Below are 20,659 nucleotides of genomic sequence, written 5' to 3'. Positions count from 1 at the left end.
TTTACCCCAAAAAGTACACAATGAAAAGGTGACAGTATTTATTTTTCTTAACAAACACAATTAGAGGACAAATGTTTCATAACCTGAAAAATCAAACAGGCTTAGGACAATCTGTTTACCCTAAATTTAGGGTAATCTGCTTGCTGATACAACTTGAAAACACACTTATCCTTTTCAAATCTGCAATATTGATAGTCCATCTTTGGGTGATAGTTTCCTATATTCGTAACACTAGTTCTAACATATCTAAATTCTGACATGGCTGCATTAGAAGCTCAGGCAAGACACCTAAAGGTAGGGGTTAGTAACAGGCAAATTGAAGGATATTGTATAAATATGCATCATATTTTCTGAATAGTTTCAAATAATTCTATATTGCAATAAACAACCTCACATTCCAATACTAAATAATATCTAGTACAAGAGAAATACAGAGCTGAATTCCTGTGCTATGGACTCTCACAAATTGCTGACGCAAAGTAGCTTTCCAGTGAGCACACTCCCTTGAGTTGCCTTAATCCTAACCATCCTTCAAAGCCAAACTCTAAACTCCTTTTCATCATGAATTTCTCTCTGGCAAGTGTAGTTCACAGCAGTCATCTTGTCCTCCTGATGCCTAACTTTTTTTTCAGTTCCACTCATTTGGTATGCTAACCTTATACAATTCTCACCATTTTTGTGCTTTTAACAACTTGACATTAGTGTACCTTTCATCATAAGTTTCTAAAGGGCAGCCAGATAGTACCTGACATGTTAACATGTGCATTGCAAGTGCACAAATGTGTGGTAAAGAACAGAAGAATACTATTTGCCTCTCCTACCTTTCTATTTATAGTTGGTAGGAACTGTAATTCAGGTTTTCTTGGACATTAGGTTATATTTTCCCCAAAATATTCTCATAAAGTAAGTTTAAATTTATTTTTTATATATCCTCAGTGCAATTTATGAATTAATCTTTACTAGAATCTACCACTTATTTGCCAGCTATGACTGTGATCTTTACTTCATATCTGAGAAGATGTTTTCAAAAGGGGTAGACACACATCCTATCTCCTACTTCACCCTTTCCAACTGACCTCAGTGAAGTTGCACCATCTCTTGCCCATAGCAATACGACTTTTACCTCACATTTTTACTTCTGAATATATCAAACCCAAAATTTCACTAAAGAATACCTAATTCTACTCCCTAATATTTCCACATAGTTATTTTTTCTCTGCTCTTAGATTATGAGCTCTAGGTTTTAAAACTATGTTATCTTCTTTCACACCGTCCCTTCTTGTACTCTCTTATGTGTGCTTTAATATACAGGTGGATTAAAAGGCACTTTTCATAAATACAGAAAGCTTTCAGTCACATCAAATGGGACACATAATAGTTTCTAAGAACGCACCTATGAGTTTATTTTCAGCCAGGGTAAAGTTTGGAGATACCATGTTAACAATTACCTCAGTTACTGATCTGACCCGATGGTTAGTAGCCCAATGATCTACTACTTTTTTGTCTTCATCCCCTTCATCTTTCTCATCAGTCCTTTCTTGTCAGTCAACATACAGTAGGATATTCCTATAGCTGAAGTTTCTGCTTTGGGGATCATTAAGTTGTCATCCAAATAATTTAAGGACTTCTTAGAATCTATTTGGCTATAAGATATAGCTTGATAATTACAGTCATGTAAGGCAGCTAAATGTTGAGGGTACCTTGAAAGCTGGTCTCAAATCTATTATTTCATTTCCTTCCAGTCATACACATTAGAATGGTCCAAAGGATGGCTCACATTTTCTTTATGTATTGCCCTTTAATTATACTGTTATTTCATCTCTCATATTTCTTTCTGCCATTGATACTAATAGCCATGTCTGAATTGTTCTCTCTAACGCTATAGGTAGATACTATCTGAGAAAAGAGGCACGTATAATGTTCCATTTTAATACTAGTTGGAAAAATGAATACTTCCTTTTTGAATCCTTGATTTACTGTGACATCGGCCATTTATTATATTTTTTGTTGTCTTCTCACTTCCAACTTCTTGCATCCATCTTTCACTCTCTCTATTTTCAGGCTCCCTTGTCCCATATATTTCCTTTTCCTATAATACTTTGTTATAAGATAAACACCACTCAAGCTGCTGTGTTACCCTTATGGGGGCATTTGCTATATCATTCTCCTGCAAGCAGAAATTATTTAAGACAAAAGAATAGATGACCAATGAGAAAAAATGTGAGACTGAAACAGATGACGAGGGAAATCTTTTGTCCTGAGAGATTATTTTAGATCTTTAAATCATATCATAAAAGAAGCACCCTAGTCACAGTAGGATTTGAAGAATAGTGTTTTGATGCGAGAAATCCATGTGGAGGAGGCTCACGCATCCAGAAAAAGAAGGTCCCACAGAACCTGCCTTTGTAGACTCAATCATGAGAATGGAAGAAATGTCCCTTCCACCTTCAAAGGAAAGTCTAGCATGCCCAGTAAAATTATTACTTATTGTGTCTCAAAATACAGGCTTCTGACTTGCTATCAGAAATGTTCTAACCATGTTGTTTGTGATTTTAATTAGTTTTCCCAAAATATGACAAACTAAATTGAATAAATCAAACTGACCTTTAAATTTCTAGAATTATAGCCTATTTAAATGTCCATAATGCTGCAATAATAACCCAAGTTAATAACCATTTCACTCTCCTCCCTGAGAGGTTCTCTGGGTGATACACAATGTTATTAATTTTGGCGTGATTACAAATTATTCCCATAGTTCAGGTTTAATACAGTATTGATGTTGTTATTAATATAGATTTGTCAGTAAAAATACAAAACTGAGCCAGTCCCAGATAATGTCAGTTTTAAGGTTAAAACGTAAAAAATAAAAAAAGTACTAGCTTATGTTGAGGAAAGTAGGGAAAAGCCATGATACCAGAGTTTCATTATAAGGACATTTGGCTTAGTATGAGAAAGGATTTGGAATGATAAAACGAACAAACAAAAAAGTCACTGTAAATCTATCTATTAGCAACTTAGGTTTTAAAAAAGGCATCTAGTGGCCATTTCTATATTTTTCAAAATTTCTTAGGGGATTGATTAAATCACAGGACAATTCTATAAGTATTGTCAACAGTAAGTTTAAAAGGTTAATCGTCAGGGTTGAGTGAGGAATATAATAATTTGACTCACAGTACACTATTTTGTGAAGCATGTGGGGCAACAAGGCAAAGTAAACTAGCTATAATATGTGACTTGGTGTGAAATAAAGAAAATTAAGATGTGTGAAAACTGGTATGGTAAGGCAGTCTAGTACAGCGGTGAAGAGTTCTAGCTGAACCTTTGTAAACTTAGATTTCAGCTTCGGCCTTGCTTTTGCTGGTTTTGTTAATTACTAAGCATATCTGTTCAAGATACTTCATCTGAAATGTTACATTAAAAATATTACTTATCTCAGAAAGTTTGCGATCAGTAAATAAGGTAATGCATAAAAAGTGTTTAATGATATCCAGCCCATTTACGTGGCTCTTGTAAATGTTCAAAACATGTAAGTTTCTGTTAATAGGCTACCATAATGTACAAAGCAGACAACATTATATTTTCATACTTGGAAAGTAAAGTAATTTACATAAGGACTCACAGTTATTGAAAATTTGTGATGGGATTGAAACTATGTCATTTCCAATTACCAAATCAGTTACCATAATGTCCCATCTGCTTTGACTGCTGTCTAAGGCATGATCCCAGGTAAAGTGTATATGGAGTTTGATTTTTAAAATTTTTTAATACAAATTAAACCTCCCAGATTTCTGCTTTCAGTAATTCAAAGCAACCACCCTTAGAACAGAGCAATTAGAAAAGCTGGACATTCTGCTTAAAGATATCAGACAGTTACAATGAAGTGGAAATTTATGGGTCAAATATTGGGAGAACAGAGCAATTTAGAGAGGTTAAACCAGCATCTGGGTCTGCTTTGTTCTTGGAAGGGTCTACTGATGTTAGAAGAGTCCGTGGAGAAGCTACCTGATACTATTCTTTCTACTTTTGTATGTATTTGAAATTTTCTATGATACATAAAATTTAAAAGAAAAAATCAAGACAAACTTTCCATGAATGTACCACAACCTACCTTTTTGACTCCATCTCCTAATGCTCCTTGACTGATTGGTCCTTAAACGTTATTTACTGTTTCCTTTGCCTGGAATGTTCAATGTTGATTACTCTACATAACAAAATTTTGTCATCTTCAAACTCCAAAGTCATATCCTTCATGAAATCAGGATAGCAACCCAAATGAAAGTAGCCTCAGTGTGTTCGCTTGCCACTTACTTTGACCGTCCCATAGCAAAGAACTTATTCTCTTATCTGTGTGAATGTTTGAATATACGCCTGTCACTTCACGAGCATTTTAGATTTCTTAGAAAAGGGACTATGACTCTCATATTTTTATTCCTCTGCTATGGCAAACACAGGGGTGAATTAATTTTTTGAGACCTAAGTGTAGAGAATTGCTTTAAGTTGTAAAGAATACAAAAATCCAACTAGAAACTTGGTAGTGTGTCTTGGAAGGCTTATTCAAGTTAGGGCCCCTAAAGCTCAGCTTCAATAGCTCTGTAGTAAATCCATCTGTGGTGAAGCTCAATGCACCAAGTGTTTGATTTCCCAAAGTAAATCCTCATTAACGGGTCCATGTTCATCAATGTTTTAAAATGTTTTCTATGTGATATTTGAGACTTTCTTCAATTCTTCCATACTTAGACCTCAAAATAATACAAAACAGAGGAAGTGGTACCATTGGCACCTACACCTTACATTCTCGGATCCCTCATATCTCTTGTAATTTTTTTCTTTAAATGTGATTAAGTCTTGGGTATGTTGCCCCAAAGAATAAGATCTTCCTTAGAAAAGTTAATCTATAAATGCAGGGTAAAGCAGGGCGTAAAAAAGATTCTTAATCTGTATTTGATTGTTGACAAATTTTAAGCCTCACTCCTCCCTCTTCCCCTTCTGCCCCACATCTGGGCAGGCTGGTGAGAAAGCCTGGGTTATCTCTTCTTTTGCTTCATTTGAGTTCAAACAATACAACCCCCAGCACCTACGTGGATAGGACCCCTCACTCCAGCCCCCTAACCACAGTAAAATCCCAAGCCCATCTTCTTTCCCAACTCTCAAGCCATTTTCTTGACTGGCTGGGAGCCTGTTCTGCTCTCCCCAGAAAGCCTCATATGTGAGCATTAAACCTTTTCATAATTTCTTGGTGTGTGTGTGCATGCGGCATCATCAGTCTTGACATTCAAATCCAATTTGGGGGAATAACGGTCCATTTCATTTCTATAGCATGGCCACAACATGGGAAAATTTCCTCAGGAAAATAGGAAAAAGTGAGTTGTCGGATGGAGACAAGAACATGGAGTACATTCATGGAAACTGCAAGAGATATCATTTGAGAAGCAGAATATTGGAGGTCAGAAATTTCAGACAAAAATATATGGATTTCATCATTTAAGCAGTAGGAATTCATTGAAGAAACTTGACTAGGAAAGCAATATGATTCAAATATGCTTTAGTAAGATGGATTTGACAACTGTGTGCTAGTTGGTAGTGAGAGGGCTATGATTTCTCTTGTAATGGGGATGGATACAAGAAAGATCATGGGGACTTTGACAACATAGAGCCTGGGGGAAAAAGTAATAGGATTAGGGGAACCTCCAAGTTGCAGATGCTGGCTCCAACAAGGGTAACAAGTGTCTTAATGCCCAGTGTTCAAAGGGCACATTAAGCTAAAGCGGGCCTGGTGCAATCACGTGGGTAATATCAGGGTGGTACAAACAGGGACACAAGCAGTTATCCAATAAAAGTGTTTAGTGTCACAAGACCTACCCATATGCAACAAGTTTCACAATAATGATCTGAGGTATAGTGACTAGGATCCAGACCTGAAAAGGTAAATTTCCACAAGCCAGACTTGGTCTAAATCCCCTAACATTAGACTCCTATCCTATACAGTGTAGGGATCCAGGCAGACCAAGCAGTGAGACTGTTAGTAGTATATCTAAGCAGAATCCCAATGTGAAGGACAGTGCCAAGAGAGGAATGCCATGGAGACTGACCATTTGGGACCACTTAGGAAACTGGACATCGTCTTAGCCGTTTTGAGGTATGACCTCATATTTCTGAAAACGTAAGAATCATCAAAGAGAGGAGATGTGGAAGACTTTGAAGGGAGGCACACTGCAGTTACATAGTTGGCTTAGACCACAGAGCTATGGGTTTGGAGAGCATGGCTGGATTTTAGGTGTTCATGATGGTGAAACTAAAGTTAATGGAGGGCCAAATCTTAAAATTCTATTTTGTGCAATGTTTTCGAAGTGGAATATCTTATCTGTAGATAGTTTCCTCTCTGTTTATCTATCTACCAAATTTATCTAACCTCAAAGAACTTCCATTTGGGGAGATCCTTGAACATGCCTTGTGTATTTTCATCTTCACTATTTACTTTTAGGAAAAGACAATTAGTAATGCAAAGCATGATCAAAGTAGCCAACTTAGTGAGACTACAAATGCTGAGAGACATCAATGAGGGGGGAGTCATTCAAACACACTCGCTCCTGGTCTCAGCTGGAGATAGGCTCAAAGATTGTGATTGTTAAGGTATTAGAAGTAAATGTTAATAGTGGGTTATCAATTAAGATGTCTAATAAAATAGTGAACCACCAATGGCTTAAACAAATGTAGATTTACTCTCTCACCCAGCAGAAGGTCCAGTGGTTGATGATTGCTATGTGGATATCAACTTTGAGTTGGGATCTCAGCCTGTTTCTTTCCCTTCTTTTCACAATCTCAAGATGGATGCAGCAGTTATGGGCATCATCTCCTCTCAAGACCTCATAAAAGTCAGAAATTGGGTAAGTCTGTCACTTTATATCTCTCTTCATCAGCAGAAAAATCTTTCGAAGGACTTCCCTCCAGCAGAATCTTCTTTATATCCCTTTGGCTGGAACTGGGTAACATCCTCACACATAAACTGGTGGGTCCATCTTCCCAGAAATCCAATAATATTCACCCTGTATCTGAACAAAACTGGGACATTGTTAGCAATAAAGGGGAAATGGCCTATGTATGAGCAAACAACAGTATCTGTGCAATAAGTTTAGGCATTTCCCTTTCCAGTTATCCTTTGCATTTAATGATGGTGATCACTGCATCAGCTTAAAAGTTCTTGATGGTAGGAATTTCTGATACAATGATTGGCCAGCATTAAAGATAATTTGGGGCAGTGAGGCCTGCCTAAACTCACACTTCAGAAGCAACCATCTGCTTTACTTAGTCTGTCTACAAATAGGGACAAATCTGTCTTCCTTCTTTAAATACCTCCTCATAATTTGCTTCTTCTGTCCACCTTTCCAAGATTCACTGTCTCTCTGAGGAATCCAGCCCTATCTCTGTTTCCTTGGCTAGCTCACATTCTGCTGGCTATGTTTGGCCAAGCACCATCACTCCTACCAGGCAAAGAACTATCTCCTGGTTTTGTCTAAGAATGCAGCCTTTTCTTAGACTTTCCAAATGAATAATAACAATGATTCAAGTTAGCCTATTGTTCAGCAGATAATAAACTGGTCTTTCTTCTGTGTATGGACTCCAGAAATGACTGCTCAGAGGGATATCCAGAGATACATTACAATTAACTAAAATCTTTGGGACAATATTTTATTATTTGTGTATGATGTATGGGGGAAAAATGAAGTATGTAAAGACTGTTCTCTTCCCTCTTCCTCTTCTCTCTCTCCTGAAGCCCAACATCCTGTGAAACATACACCGGCTTTTCTATGTGATGTTCAAATCCCAGTATTTTTTTCCAAATGTGTCCTAAGTGCAGCTTAATAATTTTGAACATAATATAAAGGATAACATGAACACTGCATTGCATCCATCTTCCCCTATTTAATGCCCAGTGATAAAAGCCAAATGTGCTTCATTCTGGTGCTCATAAAACTCATAACAATGAAATGTGTTTACACATCTATACTTTGAGAGCCATCTCTAATGGGTGGACCATACTCATGTCTCACCAACTGCTGCTCCCCTTGTCATCTGAGTCTATCAGTGATCAATCACTTTAAGAGAGAAGCAATGTGAACTCTACCAATGAGACCCACTGGCTTGGGGACTTTACCTGCAGTCTTTACTTGTCTCTCATGAATTGGACTCAGTATTGGGTACTCAGGAAGGCACTCGGATGTCCAAGAGGATCACTCTATACAAAAGCACAGTCAGCACCATGTAATGTAGGATAACTTGAGTAGCACTAGAAGTTACTCCCTGATCAAAAGCAGTTGCTCTGAAAACCCCACTGCTATGGCCACTGTGGGCTAGTTAATACAGCATCCTATGCAACTAAGTAGATTGCCCATATTAATCTTCCTAAAGTCTAATAAAATCAAACATCTGTTCAGAAACCCTTGCTGGCTCCCCATTACCAAAGCTTTTAAAAGAACTATATGATTGAACCCGGTAAATCTTTTACTATTTTTTTCTTTTAACTAAACCAGATACAAACATATGGTTAAAATGAAGAAGTTAAACCAATTATAAACACAAATGTGACTTATTCAATAGCATCACAATGACTAGAGGAAAATTTGAGTTCTCAACAAACTGATGTACCCTCAAGACTCTCATTAATGCATTTTGTTATATCTTGATGTTAGTCTTTTTTTTATTGACTATTTTGAAGTTACACATTCTCAATCTAAAGATTTGTACCCAAGATGCTTAAATTAGGAAGATTGCTCTGCCTTTCTTTTGGAGGAAACAGAGATGTTTCCTTCATACAGGGAGGGCTTCAAGAATGATCTGAGGGTTCCAGGAAATTCTGAAGGCTTTTCCAATTCCAAAACCTGGGAAAATAGAGAAAAAAATTAAATTGTGCAAATCCAATAGCTCTGTCATTGATGGGCATCTCTATCTCTCCAATTTCCATTTGAATAAAGAAAGAACTCATGATACAAGATAAAAATAGCTTATTTTGAAAACAACTCCATATAAAAGCTTGGAAACAAACCCCAATAATTTTGTTCAGACTTGCTTTACACCCCTGGATATTTTAATCTAAAACTCACATCATGTATTTCTTCTTCCTCTAAAATAACCTCATTTCTTTATATATCAGAATTTCTTTCCCCTATTAGTAAAAATAAAATCATGTAGGTGCAATTTTGTTTTCTTTATACTTTGGGGACTAAATTTAACTAATTAACATTTTAATAACATTCCACCATTTGTTCCTGCAGAATTAGGGGCCTTGCTCAAGATGGATGAAGATATACTTTGAACCATCTGGAATTCAAGCAGCTTTGATTTTAAATAAGTACTTGTTTTCCTGTATGCTTGTGGACATTTTGGGGTGATTAACATATAGGCCATAAGGCAAACTATAGAAAGAATGGAATTTATTTATTTTTATTATACTCCTCACACTCAAAAGATTCTGAATTGCTTCCCTAAATGGGATTTAAATATTGGTGAGTATCCTGGCAGAACAGGCACTTAAGGTAATACTGTGAAATCTCACTGATTCAGAATGATTTGAGGGAAGGCACTCTGTATAGAAAAGCATTTGGTTTATAAGATTGCTAAGAAGAAACGTTTTTTATTACTTTACATGGGTTACATGCAGAAACCTAAAGTTAAAGCACTGTTGCTGACAGAGATGCCATGTAACTTGGTTTAATGAAGGACTAAGGACAAGTTCTATGTAAAGGACACACTGAAGACCACAGTGTGCGCAAGGCATAAACCTGGGAAGAAAGATGGAAGGCAAAGTTGGGTTGACATTGGGACAGGGGTATAAAGCCTTGAATATAATGCTAAGCTAGAGGATCTACAAATTAAATAAATGAGCCAGATGGCTCCATCTGAAATAAGCCCCAAGCCAGTTTAGGCCACCATGATAATTCTTTATCGTGGAACAGATAGCACTGGCCAAATGATCTTCCATAGTAATTGTGGTCACACAGTGAGAAAAGAGGTTGAGAAAGACAAAACAATATTAAATCATTTTTCTGAGACTTGACACTTGAGAAATTTTGTAATCTGCCATGACCCAAGTTCTAGGGCACCCCACTGGGTTTGGTGCCAAGCCATGTCCACAGTGACAAGTCTGCTAAAATGGAATGCCAAACTCTTGGAAGAGCCCAGAACTGACTCCTCAATTCCACGTGGAGCTATGCCAATGCACATGTCCCTCATCTCTGTTATGACCCATTACTTTATCACAATTCTTCCTAAAGTTCAACTTTAGCATAAATCTCCCTAGGATTTTTTCCATTTTTTCTTTTTCCTGTAACCTCTCAATTTTATTACTTTGCTTCTCTCCTTTTATCTTCATTCCTCTTAATATTTTATTTTGAACTTTGTTTGTCAAAATACAAATGCCCTTATTTTCTATATTTGTAAATGGAATACAACTATTGTATTGATATTGCAGCCATAGCTCACAAATGGGTGGTATCAAATGCAGTGGAGAGAGGGAGGGTGTGGGGAACACCTTCACCTCCCTGCATCGCATCCCCAGTGTGCTTAGGTATATTTCCACACAAAAGCTGGCTCCGTTCACCCCCAACTAGGTGGATTGACTAGGCATCCAATGGTAGAGACAAGGATCATTTTTACCAGGTTGTCCTACCTGCTTTTAGAGAGGGAGAAAAGCAGAATTTAGTTAACTAGGTAACTGACTTGAAGAGGGGTCCTTGTGTAGAATCCACATTTCATCCATGGTTCAAGACCTGACTTCACAAGCTCTTTACTAAACTGTATATTGACCCTTCCTTTGCTGCTGGCCTCTCAACCATGTCTTACCCGAGCTGAGAGTTTGAATAAACTCTGAACCAAGCAAAGGCAATTACCAAAGTTTTATTACCCTGCCTTTTATTATGGAAATATTCAGTCTACTGACTTTGATCAACAGCTAACCAATTTCATAACCTTAAAAAATGTTAATAGTAGGCATCTATCCCATTTTCGTTCATCAAAATTTTAGATCTTTAAAATCTTTTAACATTTTCTCTCATTTAATACAGCATGAAGTGCGCAGGGTAGATTTTATGGCAACTCATTTTCAAACAGTAAACGCAAGTGCGAAGAAATAAAGGGAATTATCAGAATCACACAGCAAGTTAGTGGCAGAGTCTAGTCTACATTCCAAGTCCTTGCCCCCTAAACTCATAATATTCCCAGTAGATTGTACCTCTCTCCTGTTACTGGCCTGTTATCTTAACCTTGCATGACATTAATGGTCACCTTATTTATTTCCTATACTATATATCAGAACACTTTACTTGTCCTCATTAGCTAATTAGCAAAACTACTTTTTCTTGAGTAATTCAAACCATGCCTTTCAAATTCATCTGCTAATAACTAATATAACTTCAATATAGAGAAGGAAACAGAAAGGAACTTTCTCTATAAGAATATAATTACTTCCATTTTAGAAGATTGAGTTTATTATAGATTCTATACACTTAAAATATTTTGAGATTATAAAACATCTTCCCTGGAAGGAAGGAGAGTGGGTGTGAAGGTCCTCAATCTAAGTAAGGATTCAAAGAATTTCTGGAGAGAAGGAAGAAGTTGGGGAGGGATAGAATATTAGTTGAATTTTGGACATGACAATCATCTGAGCTCTGAAATGAAATCTAAAACTGAGGATTCTCAGAAAGTAATCAAGTTCTGAGTAGAAGACAGAGAGAGACAGAGAGAGAGAATCCTTTGAAACAGGAAACAGTGAATGTTATGTGCTAATCCTGGTTGGAACCTAACTAATAGATAGTACAGTTTTCTGGGATGATGGTCCCTAGCTTTGGGTCCTAGGGCCAACGATGACACTCAGAATAGGCATGAGAATGATAGATGAGGAAGACTAGTGTCACCTAAGATGATACCTCCCAAAGTATGTCCCAGAGACAAGAGTCCTGAGAGCTGCTCCTTCTAAATTGCTTCTTGGTCAAATAGTTGGTAAATACAAAGGGCTATCACCCCCTCCTAAAGACTCAAATGCAAACCAATATAATAATTAAAAGTCCTGCAGAAAATTAAAAAACCTCCAACATTTTTAGCTACTTTTAATGACGAAGTGTTTCAAACATGCATAATAATAATACAGACATCCATATACCCACCACTCACATTCAATGCAGATTAACATTATGTCTTGGGGCTTGCTCCATATGCAATTGAATACTCAAACCATTCTCACCCTTCCTCTTTAGAGGTAATGACCACACTGAAATTGGTGTTGATCCCCTCATTCATGTTTTAACTTTGGTTAATCCAGCATATCCCAAACATGTTTACTCACAGAAGCTTCTTCTTACGTAACATCTATTAACAGACCATGAAAGATCTGAAGTAAGTATATAATTTTGGAACACTGATTTAAGATTCCCATATGTCTTAAAAAAAAAAAAAAAAAAAGAAGCTGGTGAATAAGCTTCAGGACGAGAGAAATGGGTCAGGAAAGAAAAGAAGTGAGTTTGGGGCCCGAATGAACAATAATTATTGGAGAAATCAAGCTGCAATGTGAGGTCTCCACTGGACAGTCTAGGGCTCAAGGGATGATTTCTTGAGCTAGATGTGAAATTGCCTCCCTTTCCCAGGGGATCAGCCAAGAGTAGGACTCAAGGAGGCTAATCTGGGGCCAGATGGGCTACTGCAGTGTTCACCCTGAGAAAAGGGAGAGACAGGTTCTGGGAGAAAATAAACAGACTGCAGACTTCTAGAACTAGCAGCAATCCAGATGCAAGCCCAGCCCCCAGGTAAAATCTACAAGCCCTGATCTAGTCTCCTCCATGACTAGGGTTCCTATGAGAGACTGGTTCCATAGTCATCTTCCTCAGGAAGCCTCCCCACCAACTCTGTATGCCTTCCATAAGTTGGGCCTCCCCTCCATCTCCCTCAGCCCCCAACAATTTTGATTGAAATTATTGGTTTAAATTTTAGTCCACCTCATCCCCACCACAGACCCAGGGAAATGATCTTATCATCCATTCATCTCAGCTGAGCTGGATTATTCTGAACTGAATTGAAGGGCAAGGAAGCATTAATGAATAAGATCTGACTGGGGAGTAAATCTGAGTTACGCTTGCCTCAACTTCATGCAGAGGTAACCCACATGCTGGGCTGTGTGCGGTGCTTCAACTCCTATCAAAACTGAGTAAATGGACTTCACCCCATTTATTGCTTATAAGGAATAGCTAACTGCTTTGAGTATTTTTGGTAGCCCCTTGAACCATTTTACCTTATCCAGCATTGCCACATTTGTTTCCCCTGTGAACGTGCAGTGTGAAGGAAAGAGCCATTTAGCAGTTCACGGGTCTGCAATCTGCCACTTACCAGCTATTTAACCTTAGGAGAGGGCCTCACCTTCTCTGACCAGGTATAGCATCCTCCCATAGGTTTTGTACCAGATTAAATGAGCTAATGCACATGATATGCTTATCTCAGTGCTTAGTAAGTGGCAGATCCACAAAATGAGAGCTATTTTTATTACTGGTATTATTATAAATAACTATAAAACCAAACAAACAAAAAGGCCTGTTTATTTAGAGTTAGCAAGAGATGGTTGTTTTGGAGGGTGGGAGGTGCTGTAGAAATCTGCTTGAAATGTTCCTGAGCAGAAGAATCAGAGTAGAATATACAATAGAAAAGAGGATAAGTTGGGCAAAGATTTGTGACCTAATGGGGTTAGGAAAGGGAATGGTTCAATGAATATTTAATTAACATTTCACTGGCCTTGGAGAGGGATATAAGCCTGTGGTTGATGTGACACATAACGTCAGTGTGGTATTGGATACTCCCAAGAGTAACTTTGTCCTAAACCTCTCTCCCCTCTAGAAACAGGAGTAAAGAATACAAGGCATGTAGATATTTCTTCCCAGTCTCCTGTCTCATCTCTCTGTTAGCCTGCAATATTATGAGAAGAGTATGCTGCTCCTTAATCCACTGGCTTATAAGGAGGGCCCTGATCATATTCCATATGAGTCATGGTTGAGGCAAGAGGATGGGAAGGAAGGTCTTGCATAACTGATGAAGGTACCAGATAGTCTGGTTCAAGTGTCCTCACCATCTCAGCAGTGGCACTTTTAGTATGCTTAAGCCACACATACCTTTGCACTACTCTGCATCTTCTGCGGTGGGTGGTTGTCCTCTCACTTCTTTACTCTCAACTCTCTATCTGAGCCCTTGGCACAATTCAAGTACCCCTCTTCTACAAATTCCTCCCTGAGCCCCTCAGTCCATGATCTTCTGTAGACAGTACTTACTGTAGGGAGCACAGGTTAGCAATTAATATCTATCTGTCTTTACTAGGGTTGTATGATCAGATTTACCCATGTCTCCTTCAATACGATTGTAAGCTCCTTTAGGGCAGAAGCCGTGTCATCTGAATTTCCTTAAGCAGCCAGCACAGAAGTGAGCACGTGAAAATAATTAATAAACGCTTGTGAAAAGGAATATTTTAAGACCTAAGCTAAAAACGAATGCCTAGAAAATTCTCTGGGACATAAAGAGCTTCAGAAAAATCTAAGTCCAAATACATTCACCCTTGCAAATGCATTTCAGAAGGGGCTCCAGCGCCGACCCCAGAGAGACTCCGAAGGTATCTGTCATGTGAGCTTGAAATGCAGCATTGTCATTATTCAGATGGAAAATAGAATCACTTATGAGATCATGGCTCATTGTCAATTCTCTATATATTTGCATTTATTGTGACAGATGCTGTCGAATCTCATCCTTGCTCTATTATTCTACAGAAATAGATTAGCCCCCTTATGCTATACAATAATAATTAAGATAATATCACCGATTAACTCTCTATGCCCCTTTCTATCTAGAAAGCTCAGAGAAATTGATGATTGCAAGCCTAAACTCTACTCCATCAGTTTCAACTGGACCCTCACTCTTTCCAAAAATTTCATTTTTGACTGAAATACTTCATAGGCTATTCACATCCTAAAGGGAATTTTTTTTCCAAAGTTTGGGATAATGGGTTTCAGCCATCTTGACTTAGAGCAGAATGAATAAATGCATTTTCTCCACAGAAAATTCGTAATGCCTTAAGCTGAGTTTGTGCGTATGACATATTCTTAACCACCTACTGAATTGCTTTCTCTTCATTTTTGAGGTTAAATGGGAGGCCTGGAGCCTATAGTGGAATTCCACCATATAGGCTGGTAGAAAATTTTAAAAATAATAAAGAAAAAAGAAATATAGTTCTAGTGTTATCAGGCAGCACAGTGAAAGCAGTAAAATTTCTGAAAACAGTAGAACTTTCTGCCATCTTTTTCAGGCCAAGTATCCATTGGTTACCTCTTCTCCACAGCCCCATATATCATGGAATTGTTTATTCTATACTGAAAATATAAGTGATTGCATGTTTATGTTATCAAGAGTATTCATATTTTAAAGAGGAAGAAAGCACAATGATGTAATATGTTGGAATGGTGTCTATCATTTCTCTATTGTGTTCCATTTGGAGGCATTGTGGATGTCCCAATATTAATCAGTTGTTTGGAGAGAGGAAGCAAGCCAGGCCTGGATAGGATAGACGCTGAGGAATACTATCTGGTTACAGAGGATGACACAGCAGTGGGGAACTCAATGGTTGACTCCTGGACATCAAGTTAGGTGAAAAGACTGAGCATGAAGACCCAGGTCTTGAGAGAATAACACTTAAAGAACAAGGTGATATGTTAGCAGTGGACATTCTGAAGATGGTAGCACTTCCCAGATATTTTAGATTGGGATTTTTTGGGGGATAACCCTCAAATAATGCCAGATGGGTGACTCTCCATTATGCCTGGGCATGAACAAACATAGCCAACATAGCACAAGAAGTTTTAATTTTCCATATGCATATAACTCAGCAGAACCTCACATTGTCACTGCTTTACACAATATCTTCAATGTGAAAAGAGAGTGGAGGCGTAAAAGCTGTTTGCCTTTCCAGAAACCACTCCAGGACACAACTAAGACTAGAAAAAGCCCAATTCCACCACTACATCATAAAAACCTAAGCTGTATATTGAGAAGTTCATACACACCTGGAAAGAAGATTGTCTGGGAAGGAGAGGGCTCACCTGAAACCTTCAGCTCTTCCCCCTCAGACAAGCCAAAGGCAGCCCTTGGGCTTGGAAAATAACTCTGAGATTTCAGTAGAGCTGACTTCTCCCCTGCCTTGACCAACTAGTGGTGTCAAGTGAATCAGAATTCCCCTCACGCGACAGCAATTTCTGAATCTAAGTTTGTGTATCTAGAATAGTAGATTATGAAATTATACTTTCAGGCTCTAATATATTTCATTTCTGATTGCAAAAGAAGTTATAGAAGATTACTTCTGCTTGGAACTGCATCTGAGCTCTTCTAGGGAAGATGGAATTTGATACCACACCAATTCATTTACTTCTTTTCAACTGGATCTTCAGAATAGCAATTTTTGTATTTATTTATAATGTTTATCATTTCCCTAATGCTAATTTAATCTCTTTGAAAAAAAATCTTCAGGCTTGTAATAAATGATACACTGGGAAATAGGGAATTGATAATACTCACTGATTTTAAACTCTGACTGAAATTCCAGTTTAAATCTACACTTAGGAATTATTTATATCCTCTTATGTTATATCAATTTAAATAATATCCCACTCACTGGGGCATAAAGAATAATGCTAATATTAAAGTTTCTATTTAATATTTGCTAATTGCACATGAAGAGGTTATATCAGTTGCATTTAGGATGTTTTTAATTTAATTTTACTGTATTGGAAAATCCATGAGGTTAAGTCTCCTGAAATTATTGCTTTTAAATATTGAATAATAAGAATATTGTCCCCATGATGCACCCTGAATCATGTGGCCTTGGATAAGCTTTCTCCCTGTTGCAAAGAGAGAGGAATAGCAGAGTGCTTAGTTTAATATTGTTAATAAATAAGAATGATCATACTCCCATTTTAAAATACCAAATCTGTATTTAAAAAGCTGTTTTTTCATGAAATATGTCCATCATCGACAGGGTTATAGACTTTTTTAGAACCAAAATCTCATGAAAATGAAATAAATGTTATTGCTGCAAAGTTGGCTTCTATCCTAAAGGGATGCATATAAACCACAGTTAGTGTCCTACCTCAAACTCTTCACTTGATCTTCGATTTTTCAATCGTTCAATAAACTTCAATTGAATGGCTCCAAAGTGAGGCAGAGCAGTGAGGATGGAAGGAGACTTAGGCCCCATATCAAGACACAGCCACACACCCTTGTGAGCTGTGTGCCCTTGGGTACGTTGCCTGACTTCTCTGCGCCTTGGTAGTTCCTTTGTCTGTAAAATGGAAATAACAATCCTATTTTGGAGGGCTTTTTTTTTTTTTTTTGTAATGTTGGGAAACACATGCTTTTAAAGTCTCTAGTCCATAATAGTGTAAATAAATGGTTATATAATACTGTGCATGGCTCTCACCAATCTATGGGTACAAACTGGTCACAGTAAAATAACTTAGATTCCACCAGCTCTTTTTGTGACCTACTCATGTAGGACATCTAGACTCCAACAGAGCACCCTTCCCTGATATAGTCCCTCTGACATTCCCAAATGTGCTAATCATTAAATATGACCATTAAATATTATGCTGCATTCAGTTCTACATCTGCCATCCCCCTCCTGCTCCTGCCCGATCAACACCCACGCACTGTGTTTTCCATAGAGTTCATCTTTCTGTGACTAACTCCTTTTGACCCCATGGTGATGGTGATTTCTCTCCCTAGAGATTCCCAGACTTGAGCAGACCATGCCCAGACCTCTCTGAATTCCACTTAGATTCTATCTGGGACTCTCCAGAGGAGAGACTATGGTGTCTATTAAGCTACTGCTGTGTCCAGCAGAACGTCCCCATAAACAGAGGTGTTCACTCTCTGATGGGGGAAATAAGACATTAACACAATAAATGGAATATAAAGTACTTGGAAGTATATTATGCATGGCATAAGCATGACATGAACCAAATTGAGGGAAGAGAGGAACCGCTGTGTGTTGAGACTATCAGGGAGAAGTTCAAGGAGGCGACTAGTTTTGATCTGGATGTAAAAGAGGGAGTAAAATTTTGGCTGAAATGGAAGGATAAAACCTGATGGCATTGCAGATTGGTGAAGTGTTTCTCTAGGGCAGAAGGCAAATGTGAAAGGATATTGCAAAAGAGGGTTGGACAGAAGTAAGGAAGAAAAGAACTATGGTGGTGGCAATGACGATGATGCTGCAGGTGCTGCTGGTGGTGGTAATGGTGAGGATGCTGAAATATTGCTCTATTTTATTCTTATCTACCATCAGTAAAACATTAGTTTCCATTATAGAATTTGTTCCACCCTGAACTGTCCACACTTCCTTTTTGGTTCTCGTTACTATGCATAGACTACATTTACAGCATAGCGATGTAGTAGTAACAAAGTGGGAGTAGCGATGAGTCACATAACAATGCCATCCCATAGTGTAACACCCCACCCTCAGCAAAATAAGCAGAAAAACTGATGGACAAGGTATGGTTTGAGGCAGAAGTGGTATGTCCCTTCATAAGAAAACCCTCATGTTTTCTTTGCTTTTAGTTTCCATATTGATAATACTTCAGTGTTAGAAAATAACCAGAACTGTGACTTGTTTCATCATTTACATAGCTAGTTTCATGGACCCCAACACTTCATGTTCTGTCACATTTTAGGTAGTTATAATGCCCCTACTCCCCAAATGTTGCCATTTTGTTATTGGAATATGGGAACAGTAGTGACTGGTAAATTCTTATCACCAGGATGGGAGAGCATTGTCATATCCTCCTGCCTCCATTCCTCCTATGCTACAGTTGTTCAGAATTAGGAAAAATATCTCTCTCCAGAAAACTATTCTTAATTTCTCGTGGCATTACACTTTTTGTGGAAAGATAATCCAACAATTCTCACACATCTGCATGCTTTTCACAAGGGGACATAAGGGAAAGAAATTCCAAGAAATGGAGCCCCAATGGTGGAATTGTGTGGCAGTAAGATAATTGTTTAAATATCTAAAGGGAACATGTTCTACAGGGTACAAGCATCACACTACATAGAAGTTACAGCTAACAAATTTAGATCCAATACACTTAAGAACATTCTTATAATAACATCTATGGGAGGAATGTAGAGAGAGTTCCAGCACTGAATGGAGGCTTCAAAAGGATCATCTCAAGGGACTCCCTAGATCTGTGAATCTCTGACAATTTCAAGCAACATGACTACCAGCCAAGGGGAAGATATTTTTGGCTGGAGAAGCTTGTGAGAGTTTTTCAAATGATAGGAAATAGGAGGCTGCTGTCACACATCACAGAAGGCTAGAACCAGGCCTGGGTCTCCAACATGCAACTATAGCAACGTGTACCAGGACCATACCATGAGGCATTCCTTATAAGCAGAAATCTTTAATATTAAGTAAGGTAATATATGAGTTTAGAGAACACATAGAAGGAAGATTTCTGGTTCATAAGATTAAACATGAATTCTGCTTCAATACATGGCTTATATAATGAAGTTCAAAAACGTCTGTGTGGACACATCTATAGTTAATATTTTTTAAATGCCTTAATTTGGAAGGTCATAGTTGACTGAAGAACGATAGCTTCGACTTAATAAATGCTAATATTGACCAACCAAGAAATCAACAGCTGCTTAATAAATTAAAATAAAATACAAATATATCAGACTTATTCAATCAGATTATTATATTTAAACTACTTCCAAACTACGACATTTGCCAAGAAAGTAAAGAATGCCAAATGCTTAATTAGAAGTATATTATCAGTGTGGCCGTTATTCAGAACCAATCTTCCATAAATAAATAAAGAAAGAGGAAAAGAAAGAGGAAGAAAGAAACAGATTTTTGCCCCAACTCAGTGAGCACAAAGGCAATGATGAGTATAAGAAGGGACAACACAGCTTGCCCTCCAATTACAAATGTAGGCAACACCTTCATGGTGCAATGGTGGGATACTACAAAAGGGTTATGTCTGTACACATACATATGCATACATATGTATAAACACACACATTTAGGGATGAGCATTTAAAAATAGAGACTTTAATGGAGGCTCAGAAAATTCTACCACTGAAATTCAATTTTCTGAGTTGAACCTGTGTGTCTAAAACACTGCTGCGAGAGGAAAACTAATACTGGCTATTATTGGTTACTAACATATGAATGTGAATTAGTTTATCAAAATAATAAACATCACTAGCAATGATAGATTGGGAAATTTTAATGCAAATAAGGGAAGAACAAAATTGAGGGGAGAGAGGGAACTCCATGAATTGAGACTATCAGGGGGAAGTAAAATATGCACATTTAACATGGTTAAGATGGCACAACGTTGTGCCTGGGGCACTATGGTATTGCAGCGGGGCACTTATTTCAATATTTTGACCCACACTTGATCTGCAGACCAGCATAGTTATATTAACAGTCTTCTTAAATGACTTGTTATCTTCTCTCCAAAATGTGAATGCTTCCTAGATTTTCTGCTTGAGAAATGCTACCACCATCTATTCCCGCTGCCTGGAACCCTCTCTCATGCAGCTCTTCCTCATGTCCTCTCTTTTCCATACCCTACTATCTCTTAAT

General features: G+C 37.8%; 1 long non-coding RNA gene across 10 annotated transcripts in view; it reads right to left on the bottom strand.

Moving 5' to 3' along the window:
• LOC139084538 (uncharacterized) overlaps positions 1-20,659 on the bottom strand; it is a 95,557-nt gene that overhangs the window by 19,958 nt on the left and 54,940 nt on the right. For 6 of the 10 annotated variants that reach the window (XR_011541990.1, XR_011541993.1, XR_011541989.1 and 3 more), the window contains 4 exons: positions 17,156-17,347; positions 8,775-8,876; positions 8,153-8,233; positions 6,729-7,049 (listed from right to left, as the gene is read on the bottom strand). This is a non-coding gene — a long non-coding RNA (uncharacterized lncRNA). Of the gene's footprint in view, positions 1-6,728; positions 7,060-8,152; positions 8,234-8,742; positions 8,877-17,155; positions 17,348-20,659 lie in introns of all 10 variants that reach the window. The other 4 variants (XR_011541985.1, XR_011541984.1, XR_011541986.1 and 1 more) reach the window with 2 other exon arrangements.

Source organism: Equus przewalskii, chromosome 7 (genome assembly GCF_037783145.1).
Source record: "Equus przewalskii isolate Varuska chromosome 7, EquPr2, whole genome shotgun sequence".
Taxonomy (NCBI): domain Eukaryota; kingdom Metazoa; phylum Chordata; class Mammalia; order Perissodactyla; family Equidae; genus Equus; species Equus przewalskii.
Note: the sequence above shows the minus strand (reverse complement) of the source record. Positions and strands in the feature narration are given on the sequence as shown.